Source organism: Canis aureus, unplaced genomic scaffold, assembly GCF_053574225.1.
Source record: "Canis aureus isolate CA01 unplaced genomic scaffold, VMU_Caureus_v.1.0 ptg000240l_RagTag, whole genome shotgun sequence".
Lineage (NCBI taxonomy): Eukaryota > Metazoa > Chordata > Mammalia > Carnivora > Canidae > Canis > Canis aureus.
In genome coordinates this window covers 25,659-40,134 of record NW_027554502.1, presented here as the reverse complement: position 1 = coordinate 40,134, position 14,476 = coordinate 25,659, and the positions used below count along the sequence as shown (strand labels likewise).

Below are 14,476 nucleotides of genomic sequence, written 5' to 3'. Positions count from 1 at the left end.
TCCTCATAAAAAAGTATAATCCACGAGCCATAGAAGCCTCTACAAAATATTTTCTTACACAAGCTACTGCCTCAATATTACTAATAATAGGAGTCACCATTAACCTTCTTTACTCCGGCCAATGAGTAATCTCAAAAATCTCAAACCCCATCGCATCCATCATAATAACCACCGCCCTAACAATAAAACTAGGCCTATCTCCATTCCACTTCTGAGTTCCCGAAGTAGCACAAGGAGTAACACTTATATCAGGAATAATCCTACTAACATGACAAAAAATCGCACCTATATCCATCCTATATCAAATCTCCCCATCAATTAACACCAACCTTCTTATACTAATAGCCCTCGCATCCGTTCTAGTAGGAGGCTGAGGCGGACTAAATCAAACTCAACTACGAAAAATCATAGCATACTCCTCCATTGCCCACATAGGCTGAATAGCCGCTATCATTATTTACAACCCTACAATAATAATCCTAAACTTAACTTTATATATTCTAATAACACTATCTACCTTCATACTATTCATATTAAACTCATCCACCACAACCTTATCCTTATCCCACATATGAAATAAATTTCCCCTAATCACCTCCATAATCTTAATCTTAATATTATCCCTAGGAGGACTACCCCCATTATCTGGCTTCATCCCTAAATGAATAATTATTCAAGAATTAACAAAAAATAACATAATTATTATTCCAACACTAATAGCCATCACCGCTCTACTTAACTTATATTTCTACCTGCGACTCACATATAGCACCGCACTTACCATATTCCCGTCCACAAATAACATAAAAATAAAATGACAATTCGAGTACACAAAAAAGGCAACCCTACTACCCCCCTTAATCATTATCTCAACTATACTACTCCCGCTAACACCTATATTATCAGTCTTGGACTAGGAGTTTAGGTTAGACCAGACCAAGAGCCTTCAAAGCTCTAAGCAAGTGCTATACACTTAACCCCTGACCAAATCACCTCTAAGGGCTGCAAGAATCTATCTTACATCAATTGAATGCAAATCAAACACTTTAATTAAGCTAAGCCCTCCCTAGATTGGTGAGCTTCTACCTCACGAAATTTTAGTTAACAGCTAAATACCCTAGTAACTGGCTTCAATCTACCTTCTCCCGCCGCGTAGAAAAAAAAGGCGGGAGAAGCCCCGGCGGCGTCTAGGCTGCTTCTTTGAATTTGCAATTCAATATGAAAATTCACCACAGAGCTTGGCAAAAAGAGGACTTAAACCTCTATTTTTAGATTTACAGTCTAATGCTTTTATCAGCCATTTTACCTATGTTCATTAACCGATGACTGTTCTCTACTAATCACAAAGATATTGGTACTTTATACTTACTATTTGGAGCATGAGCCGGCATAGTAGGCACTGCCTTGAGCCTCCTCATCCGAGCCGAACTAGGTCAGCCCGGTACTTTACTAGGCGACGATCAAATTTATAACGTCGTCGTAACCGCCCATGCTTTCGTAATAATCTTCTTCATAGTCATGCCCATTATAATTGGGGGCTTTGGAAACTGACTAGTGCCATTAATAATTGGTGCTCCGGACATGGCATTCCCCCGAATAAATAACATGAGCTTCTGACTTCTTCCTCCATCTTTTCTTCTACTATTAGCATCTTCTATGGTAGAAGCAGGTGCAGGAACGGGGTGGACCGTTTACCCCCCACTGGCTGGCAATCTGGCCCATGCAGGAGCATCCGTTGATCTTACAATTTTCTCCTTACATTTAGCCGGAGTCTCTTCTATTTTAGGGGCAATTAATTTCATTACTACTATTATCAACATAAAACCCCCTGCAATATCCCAGTATCAAACCCCCCTATTTGTATGATCAGTACTAATTACAGCAGTTCTACTCCTACTATCCCTGCCTGTACTGGCTGCTGGAATTACAATACTTTTAACAGACCGTAATCTTAATACGACATTTTTCGATCCCGCTGGAGGAGGAGACCCTATCCTATATCAACACTTATTCTGATTCTTCGGACATCCTGAAGTTTACATTCTTATCCTGCCAGGGTTCGGAATAATTTCTCACATTGTCACTTACTACTCAGGGAAAAAAGAGCCTTTCGGCTATATAGGAATAGTATGGGCAATAATATCTATTGGGTTTTTAGGCTTTATCGTATGAGCTCACCATATGTTTACTGTAGGAATAGACGTAGACACACGAGCATACTTCACATCCGCCACTATAATTATCGCTATTCCAACAGGAGTAAAAGTATTTAGTTGACTGGCAACACTTCACGGAGGCAATATTAAATGATCTCCAGCTATGCTATGAGCTTTAGGGTTTATTTTCTTATTCACAGTAGGCGGGCTAACAGGCATTGTCCTAGCTAATTCGTCCTTAGACATCGTTCTTCATGATACGTATTATGTTGTAGCTCATTTTCACTATGTGCTCTCAATGGGAGCAGTTTTTGCCATTATGGGAGGATTTGCCCACTGATTCCCCTTATTCTCAGGTTATACTCTTAACGATACTTGAGCAAAGATTCACTTTACAATTATATTTGTGGGAGTAAATATAACTTTCTTCCCTCAGCATTTCCTAGGTTTATCCGGAATACCTCGTCGGTACTCTGACTATCCAGATGCATATACCACCTGAAATACCGTCTCCTCTATAGGATCGTTTATCTCGCTTACAGCGGTGATGCTTATAATTTTTATAATCTGAGAGGCCTTTGCATCCAAACGAGAAGTTGCTATAGTAGAACTTACTACAACTAATATTGAATGACTACATGGATGTCCCCCTCCATATCACACGTTCGAAGAACCTACATATGTAATCCAAAAATAAGAAAGGAAGGAATCGAACCCCCTAAAATTGGTTTCAAGCCAATGTCATAACCACTATGTCTTTCTCAATCAGGAGGTATTAGTAAAATATTACATAACTTTGTCAAGGTTAAATTATAGGTGAAACCCCTATATACCTCTATGGCGTACCCATTTCAACTCGGATTACAGGACGCAACCTCCCCTATTATAGAGGAGCTACTTCATTTTCATGACCATACACTAATAATTGTATTCTTAATCAGTTCTTTAGTTCTCTACATCATTTCCCTAATATTGACTACAAAATTAACTCATACAAGCACAATAGACGCACAGGAAGTAGAAACAGTATGAACTATCCTACCCGCCATTATCCTAATCCTAATCGCTCTACCTTCCCTCCGAATCCTTTATATAATAGACGAAATCAATAACCCCTCTTTAACCGTGAAAACAATAGGCCACCAATGATACTGAAGCTATGAATATACTGATTATGAAGACTTAAACTTTGACTCCTACATAATCCCAACACAAGAATTAAAGCCAGGAGAACTCCGACTATTAGAAGTAGACAACCGAGTTGTCCTCCCAATAGAAATAACCATCCGAATACTTATTTCTTCAGAAGACGTTTTGCATTCATGAGCTGTTCCATCACTAGGTCTAAAAACTGACGCTATTCCAGGACGACTAAACCAAACCACCCTTATAGCCATACGACCGGGACTGTATTATGGCCAGTGCTCTGAAATCTGCGGATCTAACCATAGCTTTATACCCATTGTTCTTGAAATAGTCCCCCTATCTTATTTTGAAACCTGATCTGCCTTAATAGTATAACCTAGACTAGACTTACTCATTAAGAAGCTATAAAGCATTAACCTTTTAAGTTAAAGACTGGGAGTTTTAACCTCCCCTTAATGAAATGCCACAGCTAGACACATCCACCTGATTTATTATAATCTTTTCAATATTTCTCACCCTCTTCATTCTATTCCAACTAAAAATTTCAAATCACCACTACCCGGAAAACCCAATAACCAAGTCTACTAAAATCACTAGTCAACATAATCCTTGAGAAAACAAATGAACGAAAATTTATTCGCCTCTTTCGCTGCCCCCTCAATAATAGGTCTCCCTATTGTAGTACTGATCGTCATATTCCCTTCCATTTTATTCCCAGCACCCAATCGCCTAATCAATAATCGGTTAATCTCCATTCAGCAATGATTAATTCAATTAACATCAAAACAAATACTAGCAATTCATAATCAAAAGGGACGAACCTGAGCTCTCATACTTATATCACTAATTCTATTCATTGGTTCAACTAACCTACTTGGACTACTACCCCACTCATTTACGCCCACGACACAACTCTCTATAAACCTCGGAATAGCAATCCCCCTATGAGCAGGGACAGTAATTACCGGTTTCCGCTATAAGACCAAAGCATCCTTGGCACACTTTCTACCCCAAGGCACCCCTCTTCCCCTAATTCCAATACTAGTAATCATCGAAACTATTAGTCTATTCATTCAACCCATAGCTCTAGCCGTTCGATTAACCGCCAATATTACTGCAGGACACCTCCTAATCCATTTGATTGGAGGGGCTACCTTAGCTCTTATTAATATTAGCGCGACCACAGCTTTCATCACTTTTATTATTTTAATTCTATTTACGATTCTAGAGTTTGCTGTTGCCTTAATTCAAGCCTATGTCTTTACCTTACTAGTAAGTCTATACTTACATGACAACACCTAATGACCCACCAAACTCACGCTTACCATATAGTTAACCCAAGCCCATGACCGCTAACAGGAGCCCTTTCTGCCCTTCTTATAACATCGGGTCTTATCATATGATTTCACTATAACTCAATATCCCTACTTACATTAGGATTCACAACCAACCTGCTAACCATATACCAGTGATGACGAGATGTGATCCGAGAAGGCACATTCCAAGGACATCACACCCCTATTGTACAAAAAGGACTACGGTACGGAATAGTTCTTTTTATTGTATCAGAAGTATTTTTCTTTGCAGGCTTCTTTTGAGCCTTTTACCATTCCAGCCTAGCCCCTACTCCTGAACTTGGAGGTTGCTGACCTCCCACCGGCATTATTCCTCTTAACCCACTAGAAGTTCCTCTACTCAACACCTCAGTCCTCCTAGCCTCCGGAGTATCTATTACTTGAGCCCATCATAGTTTAATAGAAGGCAATCGTAAACACATACTTCAAGGCCTATTTATTACAATCTCCTTAGGCGTATATTTTACACTATTACAGGCCTCCGAATACTACGAGACATCTTTTACAATCTCCGACGGAGTGTACGGATCTACCTTTTTTATAGCTACTGGGTTTCACGGACTACATGTAATTATTGGCTCCACATTCCTTATCGTGTGCTTTCTCCGACAACTATACTACCACTTCACATCAAACCACCACTTCGGATTTGAAGCCGCTGCATGATATTGACACTTTGTTGATGTAGTCTGACTATTCTTATATGTATCTATTTATTGATGAGGATCCTATTTCTTTAGTATAACTAGTACAATTGACTTCCAATCAGTTAGCTCCAGATCAACCTGGAAAGAAGTAATAAACGTAATACTAACCTTGATAACTAATGTAACCCTAGCGTCCTTACTTGTACTAATCGCATTCTGACTTCCCCAACTAAATATTTATACAGACAAGACAAGCCCCTACGAATGTGGTTTTGACCCCATGGGATCTGCTCGCCTACCTTTCTCTATAAAATTCTTCCTAGTTGCCATCACATTCCTGCTTTTCGACCTAGAAATCGCACTCCTACTCCCACTTCCCTGAGCGTCACAAACCAACAAGTTGACAACAATACTTATCATAGCACTCCTACTAATCTCCCTCCTAGCTGCAAGCCTAGCGTACGAATGAACCGAAAAGGGGCTAGAATGAACCGAATATGATAATTAGTTTAAGCCAAAACAAATGATTTCGACTCATTAGATTATGATTTATCTCATAATTATCATATGTCCATAGTATATATTAATATCTTTCTGGCATTCATTCTTTCTCTAATAGGTATACTTGTTTATCGATCACACCTAATATCATCGCTACTATGCTTAGAGGGCATAATATTATCACTATTTGTAATAATATCTGTAACTATTCTCAACAACCACCTTACATTAGCCAGCATGATACCAATCGTACTACTAGTATTTGCTGCCTGCGAAGCAGCATTAGGACTATCTCTACTAGTTATAGTATCTAACACCTACGGGACTGATTACGTACAAAACCTAAACCTCTTACAATGCTAAAAATTATCATCCCCACTATCATACTGATCCCCCTTACATGAGTATCAAAGCCTAACATAATCTGAATTAACACGACAACATATGGTTTGCTAATCAGCTTAATCAGCTTATTCTACCTGAATCAACCAAATGATAATACATTGAACCCCTCCTTAATATTTTTCTCTGACTCCCTATCAGCACCGCTACTAGCACTTACAACATGACTTCTACCCCTTATACTTATAGCAAGCCAACACCATTTATCAAAAGAACCCTTAACTCGAAAAAAACTATATATTTCAATACTGATTCTTCTCCAGTTGTTCCTAATTATAACTTTCACCGCCTCTGAACTTATCTTCTTTTACATCCTATTTGAGGCAACACTAATCCCAACCCTGATCATTATTACCCGATGGGGGAATCAAACTGAACGACTAAACGCAGGGCTCTACTTCTTATTTTATACTTTAATAGGATCTCTCCCACTCCTAGTAGCTCTCCTTTACATCCACAATTTCATGGGCTCCCTAAATTTTCTCATAATTCAATACTGAATTCAACCTCTGCCAAACTCCTGATCTAATGTTTTCTTATGATTGGCATGCATGATAGCATTCATAGTAAAGATACCTCTATACGGCCTCCACTTGTGACTACCAAAAGCACACGTAGAGGCCCCTATTGCCGGCTCCATGGTACTTGCCGCCGTACTCCTGAAATTAGGAGGCTATGGCATGATACGAATTACAACCCTACTAAACCCCCTGACCAACTTCATAGCGTATCCTTTCATAATATTATCTCTATGAGGCATAATCATAACAAGCTCTATCTGTCTCCGTCAAACAGATCTAAAATCCCTAATTGCATACTCCTCAGTTAGTCATATGGCACTCGTTATTGTAGCGGTTCTTATTCAAACACCATGAAGTTATATAGGTGCAACAGCCCTAATAATTGCCCATGGTTTAACATCCTCGATGCTATTCTGCTTAGCCAACTCCAATTACGAACGAATCCATAGCCGTACTATGATTCTCGCACGAGGACTTCAAACCCTCCTTCCCCTGATAGCAGCCTGATGGTTATTAGCAAGCCTCACAAATCTGGCTCTTCCTCCAACAATTAATCTTATCGGAGAACTATTTGTAGTGATATCCTCATTCTCATGATCCAACATTACTATTATTCTAATAGGAATTAACATCACCATCACTGCCCTATACTCACTTTATATACTAATCACCACACAGCGTGGTAAATATTCCCACCATATCAAAAATATCAAACCGTCATTCACACGAGAAAATGCCCTAATAACCTTGCATCTACTGCCTCTACTCCTCCTATCCCTTAACCCTAAAATTATTCTCGGTCCCATCTACTGTAAGCATAGTTTAACAAAAACATTAGATTGTGAATCTAATAATAAAAGCTCAAACCTTTTTGCTTACCGAAAAAGTACTGCAAGAACTGCTAACTCATGCTCCCATGTATAAGAACATGGCTTTTTCAACTTTTATAGGATAGAAGTAATCCATTGGTCTTAGGAACCAAAAAATTGGTGCAACTCCAAATAAAAGTAATAAATATATTTACTTCATGCATAATCACAGCTCTAGTCATTCTTACTTTGCCCATCATTATAACCTCTACTAAACTCTACAAAAATAAGCTATACCCATACTATGTAAAAACCGCTACTTCTTACGCATTCATAATTAGCATAATTCCCACAATAATATTCATCTACTCAGGACAGGAAACAATTGTTTCAAACTGACATTGAATAACAATCCAGACCATAAAACTATCCATGAGTTTTAAATTAGACTACTTCTCAATAATCTTTGTGCCCGTAGCCCTTTTTGTCACGTGGTCTATTATAGAGTTTTCTATATGATATATACACTCCGATCCTTATATTAACCGATTTTTCAAGTATCTTCTCTTATTTCTTATTACTATAATAGTCTTAGTCACCGCAAACAACATATTCCAACTATTCATTGGCTGAGAAGGAGTTGGCATTATATCATTTTTACTTATTGGATGATGATACGGCCGAACCGATGCAAATACAGCTGCCCTACAAGCTATCCTCTATAACCGTATTGGAGATGTAGGCTTCATTATAACCATAGCATGGTTTCTATTGAACTTAAACACATGAGACCTTCAACAAATCTTTATTACAACAAACGATAATTTTAATTTGCCGCTACTTGGCTTACTATTAGCAGCTACCGGTAAATCTGCTCAATTCGGCTTACATCCCTGACTCCCCTCAGCCATAGAAGGCCCCACTCCTGTATCAGCCCTACTTCACTCAAGCACAATAGTTGTAGCAGGAGTATTTCTTCTTATCCGCTTTCATCCACTAATAGAGCATAATCAAACTATTCAAACCCTCACTTTATGCTTAGGGGCTATTACTACACTATTTACTGCAATCTGCGCTCTTACACAGAACGATATCAAAAAAATTGTAGCGTTCTCTACCTCAAGCCAACTAGGCCTAATAATAGTAACAATTGGCATTAACCAGCCTTACCTAGCCTTCTTACACATCTGCACTCACGCATTTTTTAAAGCTATGTTATTCATATGTTCAGGGTCAATTATCCACAGCCTAAACGATGAACAAGACATTCGAAAGATAGGTGGCCTATTTAAAGTCCTTCCCTTCACCACAACTTCCCTGATTGTCGGAAGCCTCGCATTAACAGGCATACCTTTCCTTACAGGATTCTACTCCAAAGACCTGATCATCGAGTCCGCTAACACGTCGAATACCAACGCCTGAGCCCTCTTAATTACACTCGTTGCCACATCCCTAACCGCTGCCTACAGCACCCGAATTATATTCTTCGCTCTACTAGGCCAGCCCCGCTTCTCCCCTATAATCCTTATCAACGAGAATAATCCTCTCCTAATTAACTCTATTAAACGACTCCTTATCGGAAGTGTATTTGCAGGATACATTATCTCCCACAGCATCACACCCACCACCATCCCACAGATAACTATGCCTCATTATCTAAAAATGATAGCCCTTGCAGTAACTATCTTGGGTTTCATCCTGGCACTAGAACTAAACCTTACCATACAAGGACTCAAATTTAACTATCCATCTAATTACTTTAAATTTTCCACCCTCCTTGGCTATTATCCAACCATTATGCACCGCCTCACACCTAAAACAAGTTTAACCATCAGCCAGAAATCAGCATCTATACTTCTGGACTCCATCTGACTAGAAAACATCCTACCCAAATCAATCTCGTATTTCCAAATAAAATCTTCTACCCTTATTTCAAATCAAAAGGGTCTCATCAAGCTCTATTTCCTATCGTTCATACTAACTATAATTCTCAGCCTACTAATCCTTAATTACCACGGGTAACTTCCATGATAACCAACACACCAGTTAACAGCGACCAACCTGTAACAATCACCAACCAGGTTCCATAACTATATAAAGCCGCAATACCCATAGCCTCTTCACTAAAAAACCCAGAGTCCCCCGTATCATAAATTACCCAATCCCCTATTCCATTAAACTTTAATACTACCTCCACCTCATCATCCTTCAAAATATAGCAAGCAGTCAACAACTCAGACAATAGACCAGTAATAAAAGCCGCTAGAACAGCCTTATTTGAAACTCACACCTCAGGGTATTGCTCAGTAGCCATAGCAGTTGTATAACCAAATACTACTAATATACCCCCCAAATAAATTAAAAACACTATCAGCCCTAAAAAAGAACCCCCAAAATTCAGAACAATCGCACAACCAATCCCACCGCTAATAATTAGCACAAGCCCACCATAAATAGGAGATGGTTTAGTGGCAAAACCCACAAAACTCATCACAAAAACGATACTTAAAATAAATACAATGTATGTTATCATTATTCCTACATGGAATTTAACCATGACTAATGACATGAAAAATCATCGTTGTATTTCAACTATAAGAACATTAATGACCAACATTCGAAAAACCCACCCACTAGCCAAAATTGTCAACAATTCATTCATTGACCTCCCAGCGCCATCTAACATCTCTGCTTGATGGAATTTCGGGTCCTTATTAGGAGTATGCTTGATTCTACAGATTCTAACAGGTTTATTTCTAGCTATACACTACACATCGGACACGGCCACAGCTTTTTCATCGGTCACCCACATCTGTCGAGACGTTAACTACGGCTGAATTATCCGCTATATACATGCAAATGGCGCTTCCATATTCTTCATCTGCCTATTCATACATGTGGGACGAGGCCTATACTATGGATCCTATGTATTCATAGAAACATGAAACATTGGAATTGTACTACTATTCGCAACCATAGCCACAGCATTCATAGGCTATGTACTGCCGTGAGGACAAATATCATTTTGAGGGGCAACTGTAATCACTAACCTTCTCTCCGCCATCCCCTATATCGGAACCAACTTAGTAGAGTGAATCTGAGGTGGCTTCTCAGTAGACAAAGCAACCTTAACACGATTCTTTGCATTTCATTTTATCTTTCCATTCATCATCGCAGCTCTAGCAATAGTACACCTCCTATTTCTACACGAAACCGGATCCAACAACCCCTCAGGAATCACATCAGACTCAGACAAAATTCCGTTTCACCCCTACTACACAATTAAAGATATCCTAGGAATCCTACTCCTGCTCCTAGTCTTAATATCACTAGTTTTATTTTCACCAGACCTATTAGGAGATCCAGACAACTACACCCCTGCAAACCCCCTAAACACCCCTCCACATATCAAACCTGAATGATACTTCCTATTCGCCTATGCCATCCTACGATCTATCCCTAATAAATTAGGAGGTGTACTCGCCCTAGTATTCTCCATCCTAATTTTAGCATTCATTCCATTCCTCCACACATCTAAGCAACGCAGTATAATATTCCGACCCCTCAGCCAATGCCTATTCTGACTTTTAGTCGCCGATCTTCTCACTTTAACTTGGATTGGAGGACAGCCAGTTGAACACCCTTTCATCATTATCGGACAGGTCGCCTCAATTCTATATTTCACCATCCTATTGATTCTAATGCCAACAATTAGCGTTATCGAAAATAATCTTCTAAAATGAAGAGTCTTTGTAGTATAATCATTACCTTGGTCTTGTAAACCAAAAATGGAGAGTAGTCGCCCTCCCTAAGACTCAAGGAAGAAGCTCTTGCTCCACCATCAGCACCCAAAGCTGAAATTCTTCTTAAACTATTCCCTGACACCCCCTACATTCATATATTGGACCACCTCTACTGTGCTATGTCAGTATCTCCAAAAAATCCTTCTTTCCCTCCCCTATGTACGTCGTGCATTAATGGCTTGCCCCATGCATATAAGCATGTACATGATATTATATCTTTACATAGGACATGTCTAGTCCAATTCCACAACCCATTGATCCTCAACAGTAACTAGATGCATATCACTTAGTCCAATAAGGGCTTAATCACCATGCCTCGAGAAACCATCAATCCTTGCCTGTAATGTCACTCTTCTCGCTCCGGGCCCATGCTAATGTGGGGGTTACTATCATGAAACTATACCTGGCATCTGGTTCTTACCTCAGGGCCATGACTCTATTTATTCCAATCCTACTAATTCTCGCAAATGGGACATCTCGATGGACTAGTGACTAATCAGCCCATGATCACACATAACTGTGGTGTCATGCATTTGGTATCTTTTATTTTTAGGGGGGGAATCTGCTATCACTCATCTATGACCGCAACGGCACTAACTCTAACTTATCTTCTGCTCTCAGGGAATATGCCCGTCGCGGCCCTAATGCAGTCAAATAACTTGTAGCTGGACTTATTCATTATCATTTATCAACTCACGCATAAAATCAAGGTGCTATTCAGTCAATGGTTTCAGGACATATAATTCTAGGACACACGTGTGTACACGTACGTACACGTGTGTACACGTACGTACACGTGTGTACACGTACGTACACGTGTGTACACGTACGTACACGTGTGTACACGTACGTACACGGGTACAGTCGTACACGTACGTACACGTACGTACACGTACGTACACGTACGTACACGTACGTACACGTACGTACACGTGTGTACACGTACGTACACGTGTGTACACGTACGTACACGTGTGTACACGTACGTACACGTGTGTACACGTACGTACACGTGTGTACACGTACGTACACGTGTGTACACGTACGTACACGCGCAAGACATTAAGTTAACTTATACAAACCCCCCTTACCCCCCATAAACTCATGTCATCTATTATACACTTATTTATGTCCTGCCAAACCCCAAAAACAGGACTAAGTGCATACAATACTCACAAGCTTTATTTAAATTGTATACAAATGTATTGCTACTCTAGTTAACTTAACACAACAGTCTTACACGCATTCGATCTCGTGGTCTATCTATAGATAGCATCCCCTTTTTTTTTCCTCTCATATTTACTATGTATTTTATTTATTATACACACTACAATTTCAGTATAAGTTAATGTAGCTTAATTAATAAAGCAAGGCACTGAAAATGCCAAGATGAGTCGCACGACTCCATAAACACAAAGGTTTGGTCCTAGCCTTCCTATTAGTTCTTAGTAGACTTACACATGCAAGTCTCCACGCCCCAGTGAGAATGCCCTTAAAATCAGCAGTGATCTAAAGGAGCAGGTATCAAGCACACTCTTAAGTAGCTCATAACACCTTGCTAAGCCACACCCCCACGGGATACAGCAGTGATAAAAATTAAGCCATAAACGAAAGTTTGACTAAGCCATACTAAAAAGGGTTGGTAAATTTCGTGCCAGCCACCGCGGTCATACGATTAACCCAAACTAATAGGCCCACGGCGTAAAGCGTGTTTAAGATACCTTTGCACTAAAGTTAAAACTTAACTAAGCCGTAAAAAGCTACAGTTACCATAAAATAGACCACGAAAGTGACTTTATAATAATCTGACTACACGATAGCTAAGACCCAAACTGGGATTAGATACCCCACTATGCTTAGCCCTAAACATAGATAATTTTACAACAAAATAATTCGCCAGAGGACTACTAGCAATAGCTTAAAACTCAAAGGACTTGGCGGTGCTTTATATCCCTCTAGAGGAGCCTGTTCTATAATCGATAAACCCCGATAAACCTCACCACCCTTTGCTAATTCAGTCTATATACCGCCATCTTCAGCAAACCCTCAAAAGGTAGAATAGTAAGCACAATCATTTTACATAAAAAAGTTAGGTCAAGGTGTAACTTATGGGGTGGGAAGAAATGGGCTACATTTTCTACCCAAGAACATTCCACGAACGTTTTTATGAAATTAAAAACTGAAGGAGGATTTAGTAGTAAATTAAGAATAGAGAGCTTAATTGAATAGGGCCATGAAGCACGCACACACCGCCCGTCACCCTCCTCAAGTAATAAGACACAACCATAACCATATTAACTTAACTAAGACACAAGAGGAGACAAGTCGTAACAAGGTAAGCATACCGGAAGGTGTGCTTGGATTAATCAAAGTGTAGCTTAACTAAAGCGTCTGGCCTACACCCAGAAGATTTCATTACTTATGACCACTTTGAACAAAAGCTAGCCCAACTAACCCCAAACTTAAGTATCACAGACATATAAAGTAAAACATTTAGTTAAATAATAAAAGTATAGGAGATAGAAATTTTAATTGGAGCGATAGAGATAGTACCGTAAGGGAATGATGAAAGACATCTTAACAGTATTAAACAGCAAAGATTACCCCTTTTACCTTTTGCATAATGAACTAGCCAGAAACGACTTAACAAAGAGAACTTAAGCTAAGCTCCCCGAAACCAGACGAGCTACCCATAAACAATCTAAAAGGATCAACTCATCTATGTAGCAAAATAGTGAGAAGATTTGTGGGTAGAGGTGAAAAGCCTAACGAGCCTGGTGATAGCTGGTTGCCCACAAACAGAATTTTAGTTCAACTTTAAATTTACCTAAAAAAAAACAAAATTTTAATGTAAATTTAAAATATAGTCTAAGAAGGTACAGCTTCTTAGAATCAGGATACAACCTTTATTAGAGAGTATATACTAACATCACCATAGTTGGCTTAAAAGCAGCCACCAATTGAGAAAGCGTTCCAGCTCAACAAACAATATAACTTAATCCCAATCATATTACATCAACTCCTAATTATACCTCCTGGGCCATTCTATTTAAATATAGAAGCAACAATGCTAGTATGAGTAACAAGAACTATTTTCTCCCCGCATAAGCTTATATCAGAAACGGATAGACCACTG

General features: G+C 39.3%; 1 pseudogene; it reads left to right on the top strand.

The window, feature by feature from the left end:
• The first annotated feature begins 12,753 nt into the window (after positions 1-12,753).
• Positions 12,754-13,708, top strand: LOC144309894 (18S ribosomal RNA; annotated as a pseudogene).
• The last annotated feature ends 768 nt before the right edge of the window (positions 13,709-14,476 follow it).